Source organism: Giraffa tippelskirchi, chromosome 4 (genome assembly GCF_054371585.1).
Source record: "Giraffa tippelskirchi isolate mGirTip1 chromosome 4, T2T-mGirTip1v1.2.pri, whole genome shotgun sequence".
In the NCBI taxonomy this organism is placed as follows: domain Eukaryota; kingdom Metazoa; phylum Chordata; class Mammalia; order Artiodactyla; family Giraffidae; genus Giraffa; species Giraffa tippelskirchi.
Genome location: NC_137278.1, coordinates 99387741 through 99397184, shown reverse-complemented (window position 1 = coordinate 99397184; position 9444 = coordinate 99387741).

Below are 9444 nucleotides of genomic sequence, written 5' to 3'. Positions count from 1 at the left end.
TGACGGAAAGGTGAAAATGCTACCACCACTTTGAAAAAATGGTTTAGCAGATTCTTAGAAAGTTAAACATGTACCTACCCATTAACCCAGAAATCTCTGACTCCTGAATATTTACCCAAGAGAAATGAAAACACTTGTTCACAAAAACACTTACACAAGATTGTTCCTAGTAGTGCTATTTTTAGTAGTCAAAACTGGAAACAGCCCAAATGTCACCATCAGTACAATAGAAAACTAAATTAAGGCTTATTCACACAATGGACTACTGTTCAACAATAAAAAGAATGAGCTACAGATGTACGGGGGCTTCCTAGGTGGCTCAGTGGTAAAGAATCAATGAGGAGACCCGGTTCAGTCCCTGGGTCAAGAAGATCCCCCGGAGGAGGAAATGGAAACCCACTCCAGTATTCTTGCCTGGAAAATCCCATAGACAGAGGAACCTGGTGGGCTACATACAGTCCATGGGGTCTCATATCAGTCAGCACTCAGCGACTAAACTAAAGCCACTCTCCTTTTAAGAACTTCCCTGTAGCTCCCTTTGTCTTCACCAGGCGGCAGTGTTGTCCCAACCAGTCTGGAGCTGGGACAGGTCAGATCACTGGAGACACCTGTGGTCTCCAGAGCCCCTAAGGAGAACAGGTTTTGTTATCATCATCGTCCACTTTGGGGCAGATGATATTACTCATCTCGATTACCTATTTAACTTACCAGCCTCAGCGAAAAATGCCTTTCATCTTTTTCCAGCCTGCGGAGGAGTCTGGAAAACGATTTACCTTCACAGAGCCATGCCCCCAAGATTTTCAATTTATTAATGAGCCCCAGACTCATTATACTGATAATTACCAACCTTTGTTGAGTGTTTGCCACGTGGCAGGGACTGTGGAAGTGCTGAATATACATGAAATCATTTCTGCTTTCAGAGGGAGGGACTATTCATAGACCAAACTTTCAGGTTACAAAACAGATGAAAAGGAGTCCTTGTGATGTCCCAATGTTGGGAAGAGGGGAGCTGGGCGTGGCCCCAGCAGTTGGGCTCCAAGCACATGGTCAAGGCCTAGGCCTCTCCAAAGCAACAAGAGAAAGGTTTTAGTTGGCGTTTCTATGACGGGACTTGGCTTTTCATCCCTCCCAGACGCTGGGGTGGCCTCACCACTTCAATGCCTGTCAAGCTTAGTGCTTCCTCTGGGCTTGCCTACAGGATTTTCAGTCTGTCTGCTTCAAAGAGGAATAAAGCGGTGTGTCTCTTTAGAAGCCCCGTCTATGGAGAAACAGCAACAAGAAAATTGATTCTCTCTTGTCATCACAGAGCACACCTCTGTACCCTGATCCCTTCCCTCCATGCCCTGTACCTTCAGGGAACAGAGTTGCAGAAATATTCCTCCACATACCCGTGCTTCCAGCTCTCAGCACAGTGGTAGATACACAATGGGTACTCAGCGAAGGTTGGTGGACTGAAAGGCCTTTTGAATTCTTGGCAAAACACACCTGAAATTATTTTTAGCTCTCTAATTCTAGCTTGCCTCATTATGTGGGATGTCCTGTTCTCTGTTGGACTAATTGGGTTTGAAAGATGCACTTTTCTCCAGGGATGACGTCAAGTCACATTCGGGACTTATGCTTTTAGATTTTAGAAGCACAGCTTTGTCCAAGGTTTCTGTTAAGGACTCTAAATTCTAGCTCTTTGTTTTAGCTTTTTACACACACACACCCCAGACGTTTTAAATGGTCCTTTTCCCATTCAGTACACACATTTGTTCAGCTGGGGCAGGCTGCTGCTTTTTGCTCCTGTGGCCTCACAGGCCAACAGTGGCACATGGCTCATCACCCAGGCTCCCATGGAGTCAGGTCTGTAAAGCTGTTGCCATAGAAATGACCAGAGGCCTCGGGAGAGGGGAGCAGAACACAACCTGCAGTGGGGAGATGGCTCTGCCTCTGGCTTTTCAGTTGGGAAGAATGAGGCCCCTGTGCCTTGAGTTGAGGCTCCTTCTGACTGTGCGTAGAAGTGAGGCCCAAGACCCCTTGCCTGGAAACGGGCCCCTGGGTGGTTCTGCCCCAAGCAAAGCCTTCCCATGGAAACCCAGCCCAGCATCCCGTGAGCCTGCCCTGAGTTCTCCCAGGGATATAGACTCTTGTCTCAGGAACGTGAGTCAAGTGGAGGGAGGAACAGAAACAATTGCACTCTCAGAGGAGAGGTATGGGCATGGACACTCAGGCCCTGGCCCCCCTGGGGGATGCAATCAGACGCTTTGTTGTTGTTTTTAGCCCCTCGGTCGTGTCCGATTCTGTGACCCCACGGATTGCAGCCTGCTGTCTCCTCTGTCTAGGCAAGAATACTGGAACGGGTCGTCATTTCCTTCTCCAAGGGATCTTCCCGACCCAGGGGTTGAACCCATGTCTCCTTCCTTGGGAGGTGGATACTTTACTACTGAGCCACCAGGGAAGCCGCAGTCCAAGCCTTAGCCACAGAGAACTTCAGGAGGTCACTAGTGCTGGGACACAGTCTGTTCAACGGCAGAGAAACAGAGGCACGAAGCCCTGGCAGGTTGGGGGCGGGGCAACTTCAGTGAGGCCGTCTGGGGATGCAAGGGCACAGCAGATGTCACTGGATATAATAGTCCCCTGGGAGAGGTCTGACCAGCCTAGGAAGAGGTGGGAGACTGCCTGACCCCTGGGGGCTGTATTCAGTAAGGATCCTCTAGGTTATGCTTCAGTAACAGAATAACTCCAGCTCTCAGTGCTTAATCCGACAAGGATGCGTTTTTCCCGCTGGTGGCTGAGGTTGGGGGTATGTGGTCTGGGGCAGCTCTGGTATCCAAACTGAGGGAGGGGCCACCTGTGTGTCACACCTCCTTCTCAACATGTGGCCTCAGGGGCCCCACCCAGGGACAGAGTCATGGGACCTGCCCTTCTGTGCTGTGGCCAGGAAGTAACTCCCTCTGCTTCTGCTCACAGCCTGTCCACCATGGTCCACCAATCACATGGCCTCAGCCCAACTACAGGGGAGGCTGGGAAATGCAGTCTTCCCAGAGGCCTCTGGGAGAGGAGGCTGAATGGGGCTGGTGAACATAGAAGTTGTCTGCCACAGCATCTGACAAGCACTGGGGACAGAATGTTATTAGGGGTGTGAGCAGCCCTGAAGTGTCGCAAGGAGGGAAGTGCTATGACCAGATGGGGTCCCCACTGGGCCCGGCCAGGCTCTTGGTGGTCCTCCACCTTTGGCCCCCGGGATGAGCAGAGGGTATGCAGGTGCTGCTGAAACACAAGGATGTTCACCGGCCAGAGAAGCAGGAGAAGGGATTCCCACTGTTTCCACTTTCCTGGGCATGCATGCTGATGCTCAGTCGCGTCCAAATCTTTGTGACCCCATGTACTGTAGCCCACCAGGCTCTTCTGTCCATGGAATTCTCCAGGCAAGAATACTGGAATGGGTAGCCATTTCCTACTCTAGGGGATCTTCCCAACCCAGGGATCAAACCCAAGTCTCTTGCATCTCCTGCATTGGCAGGCAGATTCTTTACCAACTGCACCACTGGGGAAGCTCCTCTCTGGCCTGAAGCAAAGGCCGTTTCTCCCTGAAAGTGTCCAGGTGCTTCTGGTTGCCTGACATCTACCCAAAAGGAGCCCCATTTGGCCCGAGGCTTCTCATGAGGACTTGGGTTTGGTGGAACCTGGGTTCTTGGGCTGACCCTGGAGGGCTCTCCACAGGCTCCAGAGTCAGGGCCTCCTTCTCCCTGCTGCCCTGGGTCAGCTTTCCTGCCCTGGATGCCTGCTACCTGCCTGCTGAGACTTGCATTCCCCTGCCAGAGCCTTGATACCTGCACTCACCTGGGTTCCCCCTGTGTATCTAATTCTTGCTGTGCCTAGCCTGATGCTACCTGTGTTTTTTCTGTTTTTGTTTTTTGACTGCACCCTGCTGCCTGCAGGGGATCTTAGTTCCCCGACCAGGGACTGAACCTGTGGCCTCGGCAATGAAAGTGCAGAGTCCCAACCACGGGGCCGCCAGAGAATTCCGTACTGCCATCTCTTGATGCCGAACTTCTGCCCATCGCTGGTTGACACCTCATTGTCTCACACTGACTCTGACTTCATACATCCTGCCTGGCTCCCAGTTTAGCCTAGATCCTTGGTTCCAGAGCATTCCCTTAGCTCTTCCTCTCGTTGCACCCATACCCCCACTTTCTCCTACCTCCTTTGAAGGACTGGTCTTCTCTGGGGCACAGTGTCCCTACCACCAAGGTGCACTCCTGACCTGGCCACCCTCCAGCATCCCAGTGTGCAGTCACTTATCCCATGGCTCACAGGGCATCGGCACTCAGCCGGCCGCCCCTCCTTCAATGCCCTGATGTTCTCTGTCTCTTGGGCTTTCACCCCTCTTCCCTCCAGGCCAGGAAGACCCAGGCTGTGTCCCCTTCAGCCCCGAAAATGAGTGTCCTTGCCTCTAGTCCCAGGCCTGCCTCATGTTTGGGAATGATGCTGTCTGGGCCAGGACTCACTCTCCTGGCCATCAGCGGAGATCAGCCGTCACTTTGTAAGGCTGAAGGGCCAACCTCAGCAATCAAGCAAGACCAAACCTCCCTCCTGCATTTGAGATCCTTAGAGGTTGATGAGGCTGCAGTGGGAGGCCAAGACCCAGGGTCAACCTCTCTGATGCGATGTGTCCATCAAGTGTTTTCTGCTGTGTACACAGAGGGCGCTTGAATTCCAGCCCGAACAAAACCTTGACATTAGTACCCTCAGGTTACAAGCTGAGGTTTTCAATACCAGGGTCTGAGGCAGGAGAAAGACGTAAGAGGACGCAGGGGAGGAAGGTACTGAGGACAGACAGGCCCCAGGAGAAACCCCCTGGAGAGAGCCGAGCTGGTTGCCAGGAATGTGATGATTGACATTTCAGTTTGAAGTTTGTTTTTTTCCCTCCTCTGCTGCAGTCACCTTCCTTCACCCCCTAGCTATTAGTCAGAGATCCTCACATAATCATTTAAGTGTTGAGTCAGGGATGAAGAAAAAGGACCCGCTTCCCAGCTGCAAGGTGAACAGGGAACCCGAGATAGGCTTCCTTTGCTCCAAGACCTGCCAGAGAAGTGACCTTGAGAGGAAGTGGAGAGGGGTGGTGTGGGGTGGGCATTGAGCTATTTGAGTTGGACACAAGCAGAGAGGAGGAGCTGGGGACCCTCCTTCTCAGAGGTCCAGGCCTGGGGGTGCAGCTGGCAAGATGGGCCCCAAGGCAGGCCCTGCAGCTCCCCTGTGCCTTGAACGTTTTGCCTGGAGCTGTTGTACTGGCCACACATGCTGTACCACATCTGAATACCAGCACAGTCAAATATGGACAGAGGAGCCTGGCGGGCTACAGTCCAAAGTGTCGCAAAGAGTCGGACACAACGAGTGACTAAGCACATCAAACATGAGTGAAAGGGAAAGAGGGAGACATGAATGATGTGGCTTGAGCTTGACAAACACAGGATTCGTTTTTGATACAATTCAGGGATGATTGTTTATGTTTTCTTTGTGCATGCGTACTCGTATCCAGTTCTTTGCGACCTTATGGACTGAAGCCCGCCAGGCTTCTCTGTTCGTGGGATTTTTCAGGCAAGCATGCTGGAGTGGGTTGCTATTTCCTCTTCCAGGGGATCTTCACAACCCAGGGATCAAATCCGCATCTCCTGTGTCTCCTGCATTGGCAGGCAGATTCTTTATCATTTGAGCCACTTGGGAAGCCCATATTTTCTTCAGTGCTGCCTCATTTGGCCTTAAAATACTTTCACTACTCAGGAACTAGGAGAATAGAACATAAATGTACTGGGCAGCTAGATATAACACATTTTTCTGCAGGTTAAAGGAAAACACACTTTATGCACTGTGCTCTGAAAACAAGGCATCTGTAGTCCCACACTCCTGGAGAACCCAGGGTGGGAGTGAAAGCTGGATCTAACCAGTGTCCACACCCCACATCTTCCAGGAGTCACAGGACCCTGGCTTTATTCCAGTCACAGAGCACCCCGCCCAAAGAGCATGTTCCCAGCCTCCCTGTGTGGCCTTCTGATTAAGCTCTGGTCAGGGAAATGTAAATTCAGGGTCTGGGAGTGACTTGGGGTGGGTGTTTGAGAGTGGTGGGGTAGAGGGTGCTTTAAAGGAAGTTGCCTTAGCCAGGAGGGATATCAGCCCCTTCCAGCCGTCTGCCAGCCTGTAATGTCAATGTGATGACCAGACCTCCAACTCTCATTTTGTTCCATGAGGCAATCATGAGGTTAGAAACTGCTGGAGTAAACGAAAGGGAGGAGGGGCCTGGGTACTACTACTTCATGGAACTTCTAGGCTAGCTCTGGATGACCAACCTCCTGTCTCACTTTACATAAGAATCCATTTTTGTTTTGGCTTACCCATTGTCATTTTGATTTTCTGATGTAGTCAGTTGAATGTAATCATAACAGAAATGGCTTGCATAGAAGACTTCCTTCTGTAAGAGTCAGAGTGCATATTAGCTAATTCAAGACAAATGAGAAGCTTTACAATAAAGAAATCTATCATACACAGAATTCTAGAGATGTCCCTTGAAGATTCCTGTCCCTTGGTTAATTTTTTTTAAGGATTTACTTATTTATTTATTTTTGGTTGTGCTGGATCTTCTTTGCTTTTTGTGGGCTTTCTCTAGTTGCAGCCAGCAGGGCCCACTCTTTGTTGCAGTGTACAGGTTTCTCACTGCGATGGCTTCTCTTGTTGCAAAGCATGGGCTCTAGGTGCACGGGCTTCAGTAGTTGCAGCACTTGGGCTTAGCAGTTGTGACTCCAGAGCTCTAGTGAGCACAGAGCCAACTCATATGAAATCTTCTTGGACCAGGGATCAAACTTGTGTGCCCTGCATTGGCAGGCAGATTCCTTACCACTGAGCCACCAGGGAAGTCCTGTCCCTTGGTTATTCAATTGAATACTATTCTAGGCACTGCTGTGATGGGACTTTGCAGATGTAATTAAGGTCACTAATCATCTGGCTTGAAGATAGAAAGCCAGTCCTAGAACATTCAGGTGTGAGTTCCTAGTCACACACTGGGAAGCAGAAGAGCTGACCAGCAAGAAGGGGTGGAAGAGGCAGGAGAAATATGATAGATGGGGAAGTCAGCGTGGGAAGGATCCCACCATCTCAGCGGGCTGAGGGATGTAGGGTCCCCACCTGTGGGGAGCAGAGAGCAGCCAATACGATCTGCTCAAGACTGACAGCCGGCTGGGAAACAGGGGCCCCAGACTGAGGCCCTGCTGCCCTCTCCTCTCCATTTGGAAGCTGATGCTCCCCTGTCATCTGTGGTGAAAAGGCACTGCTCCACTGTCTTTCCAAGGGACCACTCCTTTGTCAACTATTTGGGATGTCACTGCTCCGTCACCCTCTGCATCCGGAGGTGGTCCTCCTGTCTGCTCCATGCGTGGAAGGCACTGAGCCCCACCGTGTGCATCCAGAGCCTCTGCTCCACTGGTTCTTGTATTAGGACATCACTGCCACTCTCGTGGCTTAAGGGGGTGTGAAATGAAAATTTCTCGTGCCATATCAATAAAAAAAAAATGTCACCGCTATCAGCAATTTCTGGCCTCCAAATGTGAATGAGGGCTCCCAAAACTGGAATCCAGCGGATGCTGCCACCCCACCCCCCATACCCTCCCCCAGGGTGATTGCTGAGGAGCTGGAGGAATACAAAAAGCAAGGTAAACGAGGAAACAGAATTGGTCTCAGATAGCTGAGGTGCATGTGAAAGGAATGAATTCACTGAGCTCAGAGGCTTGTATCTTCCCATACACAGAATGCTAAATTCCTTAACTTGATACCTGATCTTTGATGTTCAGACTACCTGCTACCTTTATTGCAAACTTGTCTTTAGCCCATCTTCCCCTCCTGCTTCCTGGGAGCAGTTTTCTCAGAGCTACTGAGATGCTCTCTCCGGGCTCGGAGCCCTAAACATTCCCACCGAATAAAATAACTCTCTACTTTCAGGTTGTGACTATATTTTTTGGTCAACAGTTCCTGCTCCACTGTCCAGTGTGTTTTAAAGACACAGCTGAGATGTCCTTTTGTTTCGATGGCACTGCCCACCATTCTCTGAACACATAGGCACAGCTCCGTGGGCCACTTCCCTGGCTTGTTCTGCTAGCTTCTCATCTGGAGTCACTGCTCCATAGTCCTTTGCTTTTGAAGGAACTGCTCCTGTGTTCTCTGCATCCCCATTGTGCTGGTCTACTCACCTCTGGCATTTGGGAAAGACCCCTTCACCCTCCTATCTTCTGCATTTAGAAAACACAGGCTTCCATTGTCCCTGCCCCTCTGTCGTCTTGATTGAAAAGTCCTTCTACATTGAAGGACCAGCTGGAGCAAGGTAGGGACCCCCCTGCTTTGATCACGGACTCGTCTGCTTTCTTGCCTGCATAGCAGTGCATCCCAAAGAGCTCACTGTAGCCTCACTGGCCCCCAGAAGCCCCCTAAGGAACCCCAGAGACTGCTGGACCTTGGCAGGGAAGTCTCCCCATCTCCAAACATTCTGGGGACAGGTGTTACTCCCCCAAATCCCAGCTGGCCCACAAGTAACTGAAGGCTTCCGAAAAGGTGGTCCTGGGGCCCTTGTGGGGCCCAGCCTCCTCCCTGCCCCCCCAGTTCCTTCCTGCCCCCCAACGCCCTGAGAATGGCTGCTCACATGTCCTCCCCACACCTACACTGATGTGGTCCCTGAAGCCTAGCTCATGGTTACAGTTGGTGGAGAAGGTGGGGATGGCCACAGGCAGGGATAGAGTCCTGATACCCCCTCCCTGCATCCCCGCAGGAAATTTCCTGAGTGCCTGAGGATAAGGGCTGCACTCCTGTGAGGGGGGTTGGGACCACCCATGGCAGTGGCTCTCAGGTCACTCTCAGCCCATCAGCACCGCCGGGGAGTGCAGGAACCCACATCCACCTGAGCGACACCCCTGGAGATTTGCAACCCAGGCCTCTGCAGGTGATTCAGCTGGGGGCATCTGCAGCCTGCTGAGACCCCCTAGCCCACCCCAGCCTTGTCTCTGCTCTTCTTGCTGGCTGAGCCCAAGGCTCCTGTGCAGATGACAGCTCCCTTTGCAGCCCTGAAAAGCCCAGTTCATGCTGAAGTTTCAGGACTTGCACCTTACAAGGAAGAGAAGGTCTCCTGTGGGAATGATTGCTTTTGCCATTATCCCCATTCCTCAAAAATTGGCATTATGGGGCTTCCCTGGTGGCTCAGTGGTAAAAAAATCTGCCTGCCAATTCAGGAGACACGGGTTTGATCCCTAGTCTGGAAGGATTCCACGTGCCATGCAGCAGCTAAGCCCATGTGCCACAACTACTGAGCCTGTATTCTAGAGTCTGGGGGCCACAACTACTGAAGCCCAAGCACCCTAGAGCCCCCGCTCTGCAACAAGAGATGCCACAACAATGACAAGCCCGTGCACTGCAACAAAGAATAGT